Source organism: Pteropus alecto, unplaced genomic scaffold (genome assembly GCF_000325575.1).
Source record: "Pteropus alecto unplaced genomic scaffold, ASM32557v1 scaffold17, whole genome shotgun sequence".
In the NCBI taxonomy this organism is placed as follows: Eukaryota; Metazoa; Chordata; class Mammalia; order Chiroptera; family Pteropodidae; genus Pteropus; species Pteropus alecto.
In genome coordinates this window covers 11,511,204-11,529,736 of record NW_006440645.1, presented here as the reverse complement: position 1 = coordinate 11,529,736, position 18,533 = coordinate 11,511,204, and the positions used below count along the sequence as shown (strand labels likewise).

The 18,533-nt window shown below is 34.1% G+C and overlaps 1 pseudogene; it reads right to left on the bottom strand.

Moving 5' to 3' along the window:
- LOC102886434 overlaps nucleotides 1-16,722 on the bottom strand; it is a 33,668-nt pseudogene extending 16,946 nt beyond the window's left edge.
- Nucleotides 16,723-18,533: the final 1,811 nt, after the last annotated feature.

Genomic DNA, 18,533 nt, shown 5'->3' with positions numbered 1-18,533 from the left:
ATGTATATATATAATATATATATATGCTGTTAATAAATGTAATGAACAGGTCATTTTCTTTAGATTTGGTACTATGAACCCATTAGAAGGACTCTGCAATAAAAATAAATAATGATAATAATAATGTGTTCTCCAAGATGCAGAGGAAACCCAACTAACAGATAATGAGTGCTGCCCATTCAAATCCAGGCTTAACTGTTTGCCAGGAGATGGGGGACATCATGTCAACAAGATTAACAATTTCTGTCACATTTCCAAACTGAAAGTTTGAAAAGGTTTACAGACTGAATTTTCTTGTTTTACCAGAGGAAATGCAGCTGTATACCTTTAAACTTTAGCATTTGTCTAACAAATTCAGAGTGAGATCAGTTTCTTTCCATTGGTATTTCTGAAAATAATAATGTTAAGTTTATAATTTACAAAAAAGTATGATTTTTCATAAAAATGATATTCAAAACCATTTAAAATACATCAACTAAAAATAATGGTGGTAGTTTTGAATTAATTTTGAAAATTGAGTTCTAAACACAGCTGTTTATGAGTTGATGCTTTCATCTTTAAGGAAATTAACCACTCTTCACAGTATGTCACATGCATGGTTAAAACTATAACATTCCTTTAAATAGAATTGATAAAAACATTTTAACAGATCAACCACTTAATTTGAACATTTACCTACTTTACTGAATTCTTTGAATTTTACACTCAGAGTGGATAATTTTATATTCATTGAAAACACATTAGTGAACTGAGTTTGCTTTCTTGACTAAGTTCATTATGACAAAAACGTTAAAGGCGTGGTGGGCACCTACTGCATACAGCATGTGCACAGTGCTCGCCATCTGCCGGGGCCAGGGCAGCAGAGGCTGCCGTTAAGGCCCTTTCTGGAGTGCCAGGACGGCAGGCCAGGGACCCAGGCCAGATCCTCCAAGAGTGGGGCATGCACCAGCCTCTGCTCTCCTTGGCGTGGGGTTATCATTTCAGTCTGAGTGGGTATTACCATAATCAACATCCCCATTCGTTTCCTATGATGAACGCTGAGTGATGTTTTTTGGAATGTTTCTGCATAATGCACTATGGGATATGCTATGGAGCATAAAAATAGTGTCCATGTCTGAAAAGAAGGATACAGACAAGAAATAGCCCCGCCTCATGATAATCTATCTAGCGATCTCGGATGAGGCATCTCTTTTGTCTTCAGTGCCCTCAGTACTTCACTTGCAGTGGGAGGATTAGGAAAGGTGAACGGGAAATGATTGGCAGGAGAAGTTCAACGGGGCCGCGATTGGTTGTTATCATCACATTCACTTTGCAGAACAGTGGGGAGCAGAGATGTATCTGATGGGGAACAACAAATAAATAGAAATGTACAAGCTTTAACAAGCCAGACAGACCGCCCGTTCTCTGTCCTACCAGACCTACTCCTACATATACTGTAACAAGTCTCTTCCTGTGCCCTGATAACCAGAGGACTGTAATCTAACTTCTCGGGCAGCTACAGAAATAATCTGATGCCCTAACTTCATTATAAAATGAAATATAAAAGCAAATTTAAGTTAAAAATAGCACGTACTTTAATAATCAGATTCCCGGGTCTACCTTCGGGAGAATACACAGTGCGGAAGCCTGAGACCCTCGTGTTACATTGAATAGATGACCGTAATGAGAGTGACATTGCCTTTGGTGATGTGAATTTTTGGAAATACTGAACAATTCTTTATTATCTTTCAAAAAATATTATTTTCTCTACTTACACAAATGTCACATTATTGGAGAATTTCATGAATAAAAGATATTTCCCCCCAAAACTGTGTTTATGTAAAAAAGTTTAATTCTAGGCTGAGATGATTATAAATAAGTTTTTTTTTTTATCATGTATCTATAATTTTATTTAAATATGTGCACAACAAGGTCCATTTATGCATGGTGCAGAGTACTTAACAGCCCTGGCCCAAGTACACTGGATGCCAGAGGTCCCCTCTCCCCACGTGACACCAAAATACTCCTACAGATTTCCAAATGCCTCATGAAATAGCATTTCCTTACTGTGATAGTCTCTTTCGGATAATTCCTGCCATGATAATTCAGCAAAGATTCTTTTTGTTGTTTGAGTTTTGTCAATAGAGGGGTATCAAAATGAGGCTGGGCCTTAAGAAACATCATCATCATACCCCGGACTCATATTTTGCAATGGATTCTTTCTTTTTTTATCTTTGTTTCTTCCCTCATTTCATTGCTTTTCTCTCCCATTCTTCTAACAATTATTTATAATATGTGTACTATTCTGATAATAGTATTTTACAGTAAATGAGAAAAACTCACAGTGTTCACAAACTTTTTTATATGGGGAGGCTAGAAATGAATAGAAGTAACTACAACAAAGGGCATGTGAGTGTGTGTGAGTGTGAGTGTGAGTGTGTGTGTGTGTGTGTGTGTGTGTGTGTTAAATAGAAGTTACTATAACAAATCTGCACACTTGTGGGAAGAGAGCAGAATCTGAGGGTGGAATGAATGAGAACTAGAAGAAAGGGAGGATAAAAAGCCAGGATGAGGCGAGAGCTGCTATCTTACCTGGGAAAGTTTTGAAATGACACCTCTGAAGAAGTACCATATGGGAAGATTTTCTCTGGTGAAGATCTTAAGAGCAAAGCTCCTATGTAAGATACACACGTGGCACTGCAGGAGTTTGCGCCTTATTTTAAATTCAGTGAGAAGCTGTAAGAGAGTTTTGTGCTCTCCAAGGATCATCTCAGAGAAGGAGTTGTATACAACAACCCCTGACTGCACAGTCAAGGCTATATTTTGAAGGTAGAGTGGACACTATTTGATGATGACTCGGAGTCCAGGAGAGGGGAAAATCAAAGATAATCAGGTCTCGAGTGAGCTCCTGGGTGAATAATGCTGCAGCTTACTGTGATGCAAAAGCAGGGAGCAGAAAGCTGGAACCCAGATGGGGTAGAGCTGAAGCAAGGCAACTGGAGACATTGCGTCTGAATTTCCCAGTAGATATCCGAATAAAAAGCATGACAGAGGAAAGAGCGAGTAGAATAACTGAATTTCAAGTTCAGGGGAGCATCGTAACTAGAGAAATAAATGTATTTGTCATCAGTAGCTTATCTGTGTCACCTGGAACACGAGTGAGGATGAGGGTGGAAGGGCTTTGAATGCAAAAAATAAAACTATTTTAGGAAAGAGAGAATCAGCAAAGGATTAGAGTGTTTGAAGCAGGCAAAGTGAAATAAATATTTTTATGATTTTGATTAATATTTATCACTACATAAATGGTATTTCTGTCATTGAAATGTCTACATTTCCACGAAGCTATGTGGAAAGTAACATGCATAGGAGGTGAAAAGCTTTTCTATTCTATTTTGCTTTTTAAAAAGATTTTCTCCAGCATTTAAGATGTTCTAACATAGTATGGTCAGGCCTCATTATTCGAAGATTCTGTATTTGAGATTTCCCCTACTTATTAAAATTTATTCGTGACCCCAAAGTCAATACCTAAGGCATTGTTGTGGTCACTGCTGGACATATGCAGAGAGGAGAAAATTTGTCACCTGCTGTGCGCCTTCGCAGCTGAAGTCAACAATGCTGTGCTCTGACTTTTGTTTCAGCTTTTATACTGTAAATGAGTATCATTTTCATAGTATTTTTAGTGCCATATTTTTCACATTTTGTGTGTGTGTGTTTTTTTTTTTTGGTTGGTGATTTTCCTGTTTTAAATGGCCCTCAAGCATAGTGCAGAAGTGTACTATGTTGTAGGTAGAGAACAATATATATTAAATAAGGTGCCTTTAAAAAGAAAACACATAAAATAGGCTGTGTGTTGATAAATTGACAGAAATGTGGCCAGAGGCTTTCATGAACCTAACTCTGTATTTCTTCCGAGTAATGGTTAAGTATTCACTGTTCCCACTGACTTTATAGAACACAACCACCTTATCAATGAGAATTCTTTGTATATGATTTTTACTAGATTGACTATATGCTCCTTGATGGCGAATCGCAAAAAACATTTATTTCATTTTCACGAAGTTAAAAACAAAACAAAAAAAACTATAGTCACATATATTCAAAGACACACAACCAAAAAAAACCTATAAAATTATGTTAAACATAGTTATTGTAAGCAGGTTGCAAAAGTAAACGGATGCTCAAAAATAATTTGTTTGATGATTGAATATATGATATGGTTCATAAATTTTAATTTAGTGGGCATGTGTGGTAATATATGAAGAGACTAGTTTGATAATCCTATCATCTATCTATCTATTTATCTATCTATCTATCTATCTATCTATCTATCATCTATCTATCTATCTATCTATCTACTTAATCTGTCATCTATCTATCTATCATCTACCTACCTATCATCTGTCATCTATCTACTTATCTAACTTTGCACAACATTGTCCTATTAATCTAAAATCCTGACATATAGTGTGTCCTCGATATTTTTCATTGAAAGAAGGAAATAAATTTGTTATTCCTCAAGCTCACTAGGACTAGGGTAAAGGCCTCTCAATTTTATGAAAAAAAAATCTGTTATTTCGTTACACTTTAATAAATTTACAACATTTCCAAAGGAATAAGAGTAAAAACAAAATGAAAGTATTGCCTTATCAGTTGTCTTTCAAAATAAGCTTCAATATATCTAATCAAAATGCTTCTTTTTTTTAGCATTAACAAATAGTGTTCTGAAGTAAACCAATAACTTTTCTAAACAGTACACATGCTGCAAAGAAAATATCTACATATCTTTTTAGAGCACCGAAAAATTAATCAAAAATTGTAGGCTTTTGCAATGACAAGTACATTAATCTTTAAGCAGCTGTATTGATATTTCAAATAATGTGTTTTCTAAATATCTCTTCATGACATTGTAAAATTAATATTTTTTAAAAGTCTACTTTTGTTGTTGTTAAGCAAAGAGGAAATAAACCATTTTAATGGATTACCTGGATTGACAAATACCATTCAGGGAACTGTCACGGGGACCTCAAAAATATATCATCGAAGAACACATCCCTCGTCAAAAATATAATGCAAAACTTAAAATGCGTAATGGATTGCCAGCTAGATGCTATTTTCATTGAAAATACAATATTATTTAAATGTTCTAACATTTAATATAATTAAACCATAATATAATTACTGCATAAATAAGAGTTTAATGGATTTAGTATATGGCATGATGTCCATTAGTCAATTATTGGCTTTTCCACATACTCTTCTAATTTTTTTTTCTTTTTTTTTACCAGAGGAGTGTTATTATTATTTGCCTTATGGAATTTATGGAAAAATATTATATGCTAATTTATATCATAGGCCTAAGAAATTAAATTAGAACATTTTGATTATTCTTTTAGTTCTATAATAAAAGGCAAATATACTTTATACTTATAAAAGATTATACATAATTTATTTCACAATGCATTTAAAGAGCCAGCATTTTTCTATTTTTTATTAAAGAGAATATGAAATGATTGTCTTTCTGGGGACATTCTTACCCCAGATATTTCAGAGTTCCTCCCTCATTCCTAAGAGGCTCTGCCAGACATCTAGCTGACAGGGACACTCCCCAGCATCAGCACCCCCTAACCTCCATTCATCATAGACTTTTTCAGCATAACCTTGGGCACCACCTAACATACTATATATTTTACTAGTTTACCTTGTCTAGCATCTATCTCCACCCATTAAATAGTAAGCTCAATAAAAAGAATATTTTTGCCTGTTTTTAATCACTTCTCTAATCTCTCTAAGAGAGCCAGCCACATAGTATGTAATCCTTTTTTTTTTTTTTTTAGTTGAATGAATATATGGCTTGATTGTATACAAACTATAATTTATAATACTGGAAATATCTCATATATCTTACTTTAGTAAATAATTATTTTTCTAGGAAAACATAAATTGTGAACGCATTGCTCCAGTCACTGCTTTATTTGCATGAAAAAAATTAGCTAAAACAAATTAAAACCAGATTTGCTTATACATTTGGAGCTGTAGGTAGGAGTGCATGTATGTGTGTGCACGTGCACGCATGTGTGTGTGTGTAGTGAAATTTAGTATCCTAAAGAATTAAATATAATTAAAGTCTATATAATTTATACCCACTTTATCGTGAAGTTTTTTACTATGCAGCAATGAAGCACGATTTAACCAATGGCATATTATTTATTCTTTATCCCTCATTATGCAATCTACAGAAATTACGTATTTTATATTCAGCATAACAGACTGAAAGAAAAAGGAAATTCATTGGTAGCCCTGTGTTTTCTAATTTTTTATCTAATTGAATTACTGTCAAATGCACCCCTGTTTATCTTAAACACTTTGCTATAAGTGTGTGTGTATGTATGTGTGTGTGTGTTCAGGTTAATCTGACATCTGTACCAGTTCCTGAAAATCATATTTCACTAAATATATATTGTATTATTGCTCTTGAACTAATTCTCCTAAATTTATTTTCTGATTCCTTAGATGCAATCCTGAATATGACAGGAGATAAGATATTTTTGTTGAGATTATATAAATGTGTCTATCTATAATAAGAATATTAAATAATTCGATGAATATAATAAATGTATTACTTTCTCCTTTTGAAAACTGGATACAGTTAAGTAAAATACGTTAAAAGAGATGACCAAATTTGCTTTTACCCAAGATTGCTTTTTGTGTGGGACGAGGAAAGTCTATTGTTTGATTCAGATACATAATAGAAATGTTAGAGTTGGAGCAGTTATATGATCTCATCCCATTTGCCTACACAGAATTCCATTAAAATTTTATTGTTTTAAACAATATCTTTACTTCTATCCTCAAGCTATCTTTTTTCATTTTATCATGAAAGAAAAAAAATACCTACCTAACAACACTGGGAAGAGAAAGTTATTAACTGAGGCTATAATAGGCGTCTTTCTATATTTCCTACGGAGACATGTACAATAAAAACAAAATCAATTGTGAAATACTAAGGCATTGTTCTACAACTCCATAATTTCTGCAGATTTGTTGTTTATTTGTTTCTGCAGCAAATTCAGTAATGTGTTCTCTGAGAAACAAGACTGCCAGGCTGCTATAATTAAACTTGAAAAAGTTAGGTTCTTGGAATGAGAGTTGTCCAAAGGAAAAAAAAAAATGATAGAAATCGACTTCAAAAAGGAAGAAAATGTATTTTTAGAAAATGATTTAGAGGGGTAGAGTTTTATTCCAACAAGCCAACATAGCCTACTAGGAAGGGAAAAAAAGGAAACAGTATCAAAAGTAAGCAGGATATGGTATAAGATTGAAAGAAATAAAAAATAAATTGATTTAGGAATGTTGTTTTTTACTTGAGAAGATAAAAGTTTGTATGGGAACGTAAGATAAGGAGTAACAACGTCTCAGTTAAACGGATCTAAAGTATCTTTTTTTTTCTATATAGTTTTAATTTTTACCATTTCTCTTCTCAGCAATCCATTCTGCCATATTATTTCCCTAATCTATTAAATCCAACATTAACTGCTCTTTTTTCCTAAACTGCAAAACACGTTTTCTTTCTCTCAGAATTCTTCATGTATATATGGCTAATTTCCCACATGAATATTTTATTTTTGTAACTCACACAATATAATACTGTGCTGGATTCATTCAATTTATTTAATTTAATATAAGCACACTTCCTTACAATGACTATATTAACTCTTGACAAATTAGGCCCCATATAAAATATACTAAACATTTTCCAAATAAAAGATTGTCCCTCTATTAGGAAAGCAAATAAAAAAATTAATTTTGCGAACTGTGGACTTCACAGATCAGAAAACAAGGTTTGATTTCCTGATTGCAACATTTTCAGTTTTAACAATGGGTAGTTAGAGACAGCATCCATAACTTTTTTTCTCAGCTACTATGTGTGCTTTGGCATTTTCATTTGTCTTAAGACAAATGTTTCTTCTCAGATTTTGACTAAGACTGAGTTTTAAGCAGTATAATATTTTTTGAACGACATGCATACTTTACTGCATTTTTGTAAGTGAAGCTAGGGATATTTAAGTATTTAGTTTTAATTATGGATGGGATAAACACTAATTCTAAAGCATACTGATTATCGTTATTGCGTACCAATAACTGGTTGAATTTTTAATATTTAACTGAAGTTTAGCTAAATAGTGGTTTGATTTTTAATTACCCCCAAGTTTTGTTGTGTTGGGCTTTGTATTTGTCTAAATTCTTTAGTTTACATTTCACTTTCTTACTCAGGGTCTTGTATTCAATAAGTCTCTGAAAATCCCAAGTCAAGAAGTTTCTTGTACAATGTTCTATGAGGGACGGGAGATCTTTGTATAGTGGTGTGAGCTACTGCCCTGAGGCTTAGAGCAAGAGGGGGCGCAATCTCTTCTCTGCCTTTTCTATTTCATTCCACATTTACCTGGCTTGCTGATTATGTACTATGAATGGACACCTGGCCACACAATTCTAGATAGTTCTGACATCACAATCCATCTCCCAAGTCTTATTTGTTCAGAAATAGAAAAAAAAAATGTCCAGGTCATTGGGTCTTAAAATACTGACACATTTAAAACAAAAAGGCCAAAGACAATAAGTGTAAATGTTCTAAAAAGATCCTCCACATTAGATTTAGACAATAATCTAAATCGAATAGTCAATGAACGTTAACAAACTAAAGTTTACTGAACTATATTCACATTGTGTTGTATCTTTGTTTAATTTGGTTACATTATAAGATTTAGCAGGCATATAGATATTTGGTCAGACCAAGACTATAAGGCACACACTGTAAATTGAAGTTGGCTGATGTATTGATCATTTTGTCTTACCAAATGATCTCATATTGTACCTGTCCCCATCTTAACACAAATAGACACATAGACACAGACACACAGACACACAGACACACAGAGACACACAGACACACAGACACACAGACACACACACACACACACAGACACACACACCCTGCACACACTTGATTTGCTCCATAAAAGATTTAGGAGTCAGAGCATGCAAAACCAATAAAAAACTCTGTCTTAAATTCTAGGGACACTTTAAACCCTATTAAACTCCATTCACCCTTGAAGATGCTGTCTATTCCAGATTCTTCATGATTTGAAAGAGAAGGTGAGGAATATTTATTAAATCTGTTCACTGAACACTGAGCAATGGCTTAAGGGAAGGTGAATTGGGCCTGGAAGACAATAATTAAACCATGACCAATTTGTTTTCTGGCTCAACCGTTCTTTGTCCTATTACTATCATGTAATATAAGTCATTTCACAATGTGAGGGATTGTTAAAATTAGTTTTAATATTAAGGAATTTTCTATCTCCACCCATGATGTAAGAAAAAAAATTAGTATATGCCTATGTCCTTTGTATTAAAAAATTACAGTTACTACCTATGAATATGATGTGATGTGAAATCACTCATGTGTATAGTGTGACTGAAAACATCTAATGTGTGAGATTCAGTCATCGCCTGCCATCCTGTATGTATGCTTAATCTATCTGGTGGTTAGCCATTATTTTCAGACCCTGAAGTTATATCAGAAACACTACCTTCTGCCAAAAGGGTAATGTCACTTGAATGTAAAATGAATATGACATCTCAAGTTATTACATGGATATTTTATCTGACTGTTGCTGCTACCAAATTGTCAATATGATTGTTTTACTAACTTTATGAGAAAAACATCATGTAGTTTTCAATTTTCTCTTTAGTTGTACAGTATCTTTAACTTATTTTTATAAATTTTATATTAAATCAAACTAAATTTTATTATGCACCATTTTATATTTAAAAAGTGATTCCACATAGGTTCATAATAAACTCATGAGTTAGATCATTTTATATCAAATCTAAGACCACGGTGACGCATACTGAGTTTTTAAGGACATGGGTCATCTTATAAGGCGAAAACCTGGGATCAGAGAGACAGAGATGTCAACAGCTATCACCTACCAGAATTTTCCATTATAATATTTAATGGGTGTTGCAAGCTGGAGCTTGAGTTGGATCCAAAGTTCCTACACAAGTGGATTTGCTCTAAGGGAGTGAGGCATGGCCACAGCACTCCTTTAATATGAAGCTATATCCTGAGATACTTTAATTGGATCATAAGAAATGATGTGTCTACAACCATGCTACCTGGAACAAGCCTGATCCTGTCTGATCTCGGAAGCTAAGCGGGGCCAGGCCTGGTTAGTACTTGGATGGGAGACTACCACAGGAAGACCAGGTGCCATAGGCATAAAAAATTTTAAAAAATAAGGGATTGTAAGCTGACAAGGTCCTTGCAATCTGTGAGGTCAACAAAGGGTTGCCTCGCCTAAAGTAATAATAATAATAATAATAATAATAATAATAATAATAATAGTGTAAATTATAGCAGGAAATAGAGAAAATTAATTACCAGGAGCTCTAAATAGGTTTTGAGGATTGGGATGCAACTCCAAAAAAGGGACTGGAAAGAAAATATAAATAGCCATGTGATTCGGAAAGAAGAACAAGAGAGTAGGAGAAAAGTTGACAGGTACCCAGGACTCAACAGAGAGCCTCCTAAATAGTAAGCTTAATACAGAAAAAAATATTTTCAAACACATAAATCACTGAGCCTGAGCGTATCCACATGCATTTTGCTTTTTTTTTTTTCCCCCCTAAAGGATTGTTTTAGGAGGTGGTTAATCTAAATTGAAAATATTTTCTACTGAGATCTGAGACAGGCAGAGACTTTCATTTAATACAAATGTTATTGAAATGATGGAGTAGACTTCGTGTGTTTAACATACCAAAACAAATTGCTAGTAGAACCTCAGTTTTAGAATTCTGATCTATTACTTCATGGCCGGCTCCCTCTGTTTTGCACCATTCCAGCAAAACATGGCATTACTGATAGACTCCCCTGCAGGGGTTATTTTCCTGAGTTTTGTAATTCTAATTAATAGTATCGTCTTACCATACTAATTAATGTTACTATTAAAATTACTACGAAAGCTATGGCTGTTTGGTAGCAGCAAATAACAAAACAAGATTAAAAAAAAAGAGGTAAGATTCATGATGATTAGTAATTCTTTCACTTGATCCAAACCGCATTTTAAACTAAATTCTACCAGAACAATGAGTTCTTTAGCGTTTCATTAAACCTCTGTATATTGGTATAGGAGGCATACTGACAGCGTGCATGTGGGCTTGTTCTCGCCCTCCTAAATTTTGAGTGTCTGCCTATGAAGTCATATGAATAAAGTGTTATGTAGTCAAAAATGTTTTAAAACTGCTACTTTAAGAATACATGAAATGATATTTGGACATCTTAATATAATCTATTGTTTTATCTGGATGTTGACAGGATATCAGCAATTTATGAGAAACTTCAGCCATGCTATGTGATTAAAAAAAAAAGTTTCATATTGTCCTTGAGCAAAAGTAAACAAAGGCTCTAATCCATAGCCAATTAGAATGAAAGCATATGAGATTACCAGAGTTTCATTTTTGTTTTGTTTGTTGTTAGTTTTAAAGGAAAGGAAAGAACTTCAGAAATAGAGGGTAGGACTATGTACCCAAAACCATTTAAGAGTTACTCGCAAAATAGAAACTGAAACACAAATCCACAAACTCCCAATTCACGGCACCACGCTGCCCCGTCTACATATATTAACTCATTGAGGCCTCGTGACTACTGGTAAGGAAATTACTATTATTGTACTCATTTTAGAAATGAAGAAGCTGAGACATAAAAAGGTTTATGTGACTTGTTCAAGGTTCAAAGTCAATAATTATGGTAGCCAGGACTCGAACTGAGGCAGTGTGGCTACAAATTCTCTGATTTTTATTGTAATGCTGTGTGTAATCTAAAATTAGAAGAAAAATTTATCAACATCAGTAAGTAACTCAGAGTTTAAAGGACATAGCAACAATCATGAAAAGTAAAGCCTCAAATAGATTGTCCTTTATGAAGCAATAAAATGCTATATTGAAATAACCGAGAGCATCATAGGAACATTAATTATGTACATACATGTACAAACATGAGTTTTTCATGTATGTGTACGTTATTACCACATTAATATCTTACACATGCAAATATGTAAATGAAGATGTTGAGATATCTTTACAATGTAACTGATCTAGGTCTTCTTAAGCAGAAGTCCTATTCCTCCAGGTTTAGTTAAAATCTAAACTTTTTAGGACATAGTTCATGCAATTTCATTATGAAATAACAAACTTTTATCACAGTAGACTTTTCAAAGTAACTGATTTAGAAATTTAAAGCGAACAAGTACTCATTTAAAAATAATGTGAATATCTATAATGTTTGGGCTTAATACTTCAAGCTCAGTGCAAGCTTTCCTACTCTGGATAATAAAGAGACACTGAATTTTATTCATAAATGCTGAATGCATATGCATACATGCATATGTAAACAAACTGCAAGGTGGCAAAGGAGATAATAGAGAAATCAGATCCTCTTGATAGCTTAATAGGCTAAAATGGAGTCTTTAAGGCAGAGTCTCAGAGGAAAACATATTATTTAATAATAAAAGAGCAGACTCAGTATGATGCTTCCATTTGCCTGTTCAAAGCCACATCACTGATACTGTCGATATTGCCTCCTTCCTCCCACTATCACCCCACCAAGTTTTGAATAGTTAGTAAAGTTCCTAATAGTTTCTAATGACAAATAGTAGTTCATAATAAAAGCTAAATTAGCGTCTTGCCAACTTTAGTGCCCAGAAATGTCTTTCTCAGGGCCTCAGGACCATCTCTTTGGAATATAATCATCAACGAACATAGGGCCCCTGACTCCCAATTTTGAGGGGGAGGATAAGAGCCTAACTTCAGTGGGTGCCTTGCTCCAAAATGCCAAACTTTCTCCCATCATAAAGATGTTAGACATTTATTTTCCTTTGAGTTAAGCCAATTACCAAATACAGATGGCCACCCCAAAGACCATGTGAATCTAGGATAAACTCTGTGACGAATGGTGCTGCCAAGTCCCCTCGAGGACTAGTTATTGTCCTGAGAATACCTTCTAATGCGACATGTCCCCTTGACTGTCTTTCTGTTTTTGCGGGCTCTTGTTGGAGTGTCTGTGGTGCACGTAACATTCGGTTTAATAGCTATTCAATTATAAAAATCATTTTCTTTCTTTGTGAAGAGGTTTTCTGGTTTGGGAGGAGATTTTGATTCTAATTTTATTTTTCCAGCAGGGGTCATCTTGTAAAAATGGAAAATTCACTGCTCCTTATTTGATATAGACATCTGAAGTGTAAATTCCATGTAATATAGTAAATATAAATCCATTCATGTTTAGATCTTGAATTTTATTCTTAATGAAAGCACTTTGCTGAGAAATATCAGCTTGTTATGTTACATGAAATTTGTACCTCCGATGTGCTTTCAACAATTTATTTAAATACTTGCTTTGCTCTGAACATTTGGATTAATACCAATGTGTCTCTTCATTTATTAAAAATTATGAGTTAGATTTAGAAAACAAAATGACAATAGTTTCCTTTCTCCCTCAACTTGATTAGTGAAATAACTAATATTGTTTGATGATTTAACTGTGAAGTTCCAATGCTGGTATATCTTTCCTGGGTCAAGTCAGGAGGCATTGAAGTAGAGAAAATGGAGAGAGTTTTCACAAGCCAGCTACGCTCTGCTGCCCATTGCATTTGACACACTTCATGATGAGTGAGGGCTGCAGAGAGTACTATGTACAGCCTTGCTGCAGACAGTTATAATTATATCAGTGATTCTTTAAAATTACAGATATTACCAAGTATGGAATCTATAAAACTAGATAATATGATTTTAAAAGCCAATATCAAAGTTCACATTATACTATGCTGTTACCAACACTCACACACACACACACACACACACACACACACATACACACACACTTTTATTGAAAATTTAGGGACTTTTAAGAAAAATTAATTCTGGACCCTGACTTGATATTAACAGTGTAGCACAATTCTGACACTATTATTTACTAAAATTTACAGAGTAAGTCTGACGAGATTTAATCTTTCTTATATATTCAGACATGGGGAACTGCTAAAGTAATTAACAACTTAATTATGAAACCGTACACGGGTCTTGAATGAGGCAATGTATCTATGAACTGTAATTTAGCATAGCGTTTTTAACTAACCATGGAATTTAGAGCAGCTAATAACCTCTCTGACCTTCAAATCCCACAGTTATGAACTCAGATGACTAATAGTACTTTTCTTTCTTCACCCCAATGTGTTTTACTTGTTTGTTCATTTGCTTTTTTCTCCCTAAAAATCAAATGAGATACTCTGTTTAAAAGCAACTTTTAAAATTTCAAGTACTGCATAGATATCGTTACTTATACTACACTACCCCCCTTTCAAGCTAATTGCCTCATAAATGCCGACCCTCATCTTTTGCTTCTGTGGCAAGTATTTTAGATTTCCACTGTTCAGGAGTTCCAGACATTTTTCTGAACTCCATTGGCTCTAAGAGTTTGACAGAGTAGAGACCTAAGAAAGAGAAAGTCAGATAACCTACGTTCCATCACTGCGAAAAGAACTTGCTTAAAAGCTGTTCTAGTTCCCCTTTTGGGCTGTACAATCAAATGCCTTGCCTAGCTTTTCTAATTTGTCTGTTCCTTCTTATATGTTAAAAATCCTTGGATGTGTTCTCTGTTTAAGTCCAAGGGCATGCTCATATGCATGCTTTTACACGTTAATGAAAGATAGGACATTAGTGTGCGATCGCAATTAGAGATAGCCTTCTCATCGACTCCAGAAATTTGCTTAAGCCCTTTTTACACATATAGAGTCATACGGAGATGAAATTTTTCCGTGCCATGTAAATCTTCAAATCAGTTTGAATGGAAACAGAGTCAGCACCAAAGTGCCCATCCACATCGGTGATGCCGTTGCCTGCAGACATGCGCAGATGGTGAGAAACCCGAGGGGTCTGGTCCAACAATCCCCCTTACCAGTCGCTTCAGTGAATCTTTAGAAGATGTATCCTTTTTATTTGTTCAGATATTCATCTTTCCCAAAAAGCATTGAGACAGGTAACAATAACAATACAAAAAAAAAAAAAAGAAAGAAAGAAAAAAAGGAAATATAAATCAAAACAAAGTATCAGCAGAAGATATATATAAGCAAGAGTCATAAGGAACGGAAGACCACACTGATAGGCTGTTAATGGGTCTCTAATCGTTAGCTCAACTTTAAAGCAGGCAAGAGAAAAGGGTGAAACACGGTCACTCATAGAACTGTCATCCCCTGAAAAGAAAGAACATTAGTTCCTAAGGGGAAGTAAGTTATACTTTTCATACTTTCACCAAAACAAAACAAAACTTGATAGTTTTTTCTAGTCTTTCTAAAGAGAATGAGTTGCAGATTTCTTCGGCTAAATAGCATAACTTCTTTAGACAACAAACAAGGGTATGTTATTAAAATAAAGCTCAGAAAGCTTCTGTCTGTGTGGTCTGGCTTTTAGGGATAGACAGAAAATACCTAGAGTGGCTAAACCATTTGACACAGATAATTTCTCCAATCTGGTGTATTTATTAGGACTGGAGAACAATGCAGAATAATGTATTTCAGATGAAAGCCTAGGGCACTGACTTTCTGAAATGCTGATGGAAAGTTCATTCATATGCATTAAAAATCAGACAATGAATAAATATAATCAAGAATTTCTCAAGAATTGATGGCTGGTTCAATTTAGTCTCATAGATGGTGCAAAGTAGTTGCTGAAGATCATGTCAAGCTATATTTTAAGTACACATTTCTTTTGTACATGCAAATTTAATCAGGTTAGCATAAAATCTCCAGGGATGTCATTTCAGTAGATCAAGAAATATCTTCTTGATAATTCAGATTTCAAGATACATGTTATTATAATTTCTGAATAAAAATAACTGTATCTCTGTACCAAGCTTGTAACTCTCATTTTATCATCAAAAAAGTAGTTATCAGATAAGCAATATTTAAAAAAGTAATTTTTAGGAAAGGTATATAAATTGCAAACATCCGCTAAGAACAGCTGATATCTAATTTATTAAAGCATTTTGCTGGTCCTGCCCATTCCCCAAATAATGAGGAAGACAGCTTACTTCTGATATAGATAAGAGTGATATGATCTCAAAATTTAGAAAGCCAGCACAGTGGCAGGGTCTGTTAAAACATCATTATTTCCAGTCCTTCCTGGATTATATTTCCTGGCCTCCCTTCCCATAAGGTGTGGTCACGTGGTTGAGTTCTTTTCAATGGAAGGTAGATGGAAATAAATAACTGATGCCCCTCCCACCCCTCTCCCATTTAAAAAAAAAAAATGTCTTCCACTCATGATTCCACGTGTCCTTTTCCCTCTGCCAGCTGGAAGTGGTGACCCAGAGCAGTCCTGGAGGACGTATGGTGAAGGTGCAGTGTCTCTGAACTCTGACTATTGAATTCCTATGTGGAATAGAACACTTTTCCCCACCTGCATCTGCCTTGACCTGGATACCTTTTGTTTCGAGACATGGCACATTTACGGCCTATTCGGTAGTAATGGTAGTCTGTTCAAGCCATTTAATGTTGTCCCACACGAGAGATCCTGCTTCCATTTGAGACTCATTTTACTTCTTTGTATCTCTGTCCGTGGTCCTTGCCTTGGTGCTTCCACGTGGATTAGGCGGCCGTAGCACTCGCCCCCATTTCCCAGCTCCTTTGACCTCATCTCTTATCCCTCCTTATGCTCCAGCCCCTCGGGGCTTCTTTCCGTTCCTCATATAGGCCACGCTCACTTCTGCTTTAGAATTCCACTTAATTTTCCCTTTTCAGTGTTCTCTTCCTTTCCTCTTTGCGTGACCAACTTATCTTTCATTTGTTAGTCCAAATGTTGTCATGTCTGAGAGTTTTCTTTGCTCACATTAGTACTTGACTTTTCATACTCTATTACTGTGCTTATCATGATCAGAATTTAGCTTCCTTATGGCTTTTTCGTGTGTGTATGGGTGTGTATGTGTGTGTGTGTGTGTTTCTTCCCCCTCTAAATCTAGCCTTCAATATGACAAAGACTTTGTGTTTTTTATTCCCTAACTTATCATTAGTGCCTTGGTAGAGGGTAGGAGTTTCAGAAATACATTATCAATTCAATATGAATGATGCTTGTTTAAAGATAGTGGATAAAGAGTTGCATTGCTAACAAGAGTAGATGCGTAGTGACTATTTCTAGCGTAATGGCAGTTTATCTTCAAGTATTATTGAGCAAACTAATGTATTTGTCATAGAGCTGCATTATACAGGGAGGTAAAGAAGCAAGCATTGCCTGGGCTGAAATTCCATAAAAGTTTTATGGGTACCTACTTAACATTTCATAAGAATTGAAATGAATCTATAGTGCTTTATATACACCATAACCTCATAGTTAATGAAGAGTTTACATACTACCTCTGAAGAAAGCAACTAAAAAGATGATTTATTCATTGATTTTTTGTTACAAATTTTAATAAACTTTCAACATAGTATCATATTTTGAAATTAATGGAAATATGAAAATGTGTTTAACTTATTTAAATATTTAAATGATGCTGTTTTTTATTCAAACCTGGCAAAACATAGACATCTTTAGAAAAATGTCGAGAGTTGTATTTAATACATAGTATATATTTTTGTGTGAATGGTTTTCAGAATGAATGACAGTGCAGCTGTTGAATATGAAAACAATTTAAATCGGATTAATTTATAATTAATCTCTGCATTCTCTACAGTTTAAATTAGGTTATATTATTTATAAGACAAATGCATTTTTAATTACAAAGTGTATATTTAGAAAATCAATTAATTTTCTCTAAGCAACAAGTGTGTTAAGAATAAAAATATTTTAAAGAGATCAACAAATGATGAAGATAATTTACTTAAAAATGGGGAAAGTTATTGAATATTTTTATCTGAGATAGGTTTTATTTTATTTTTTTTTTCAACAATACAGGAAGTTAAGAGATACAGACTTCAATAACATGGTTCATATGGGAAGATAAGATTTACTGTCTTTCTACTCATATGTATACTTCTCTTTAATTACATGTTTTAATCAATTTACCACATACTTATTTCTTCTCAAATTGAAATAAATACTGGAAAAAGCAAATGAAAAGTCAGGTTCCTATATTCGAGGAAATTATAATTTATTTAATGAAGCCAATGAATAGATGAATAACAGAACAACGTACATGATTAATGAGATGATATGGTATTTATGTGTTATTGAAATGTGAAGAACATTGGACAATAGATTTGCTTTAGGTAATTGAGAAAGATTATGTAAAGGAATTAGTATGATCCAGTTAATAAAAATGTAGAAATTCCTCTTTGAGAAAAAAATGTATCACAGATATGACTCCGTTCTAGAATGGACAGCACTTTAATTAAGGAAATGGATAATGAAGCACTCTTTTTGAATTTCAGAGGACATTTTTATTCAGGTAAATTATTTAACTTCTTTCTGTGAGCTGCAAAAATGAATTTACTACCGAATGAAGAACATTG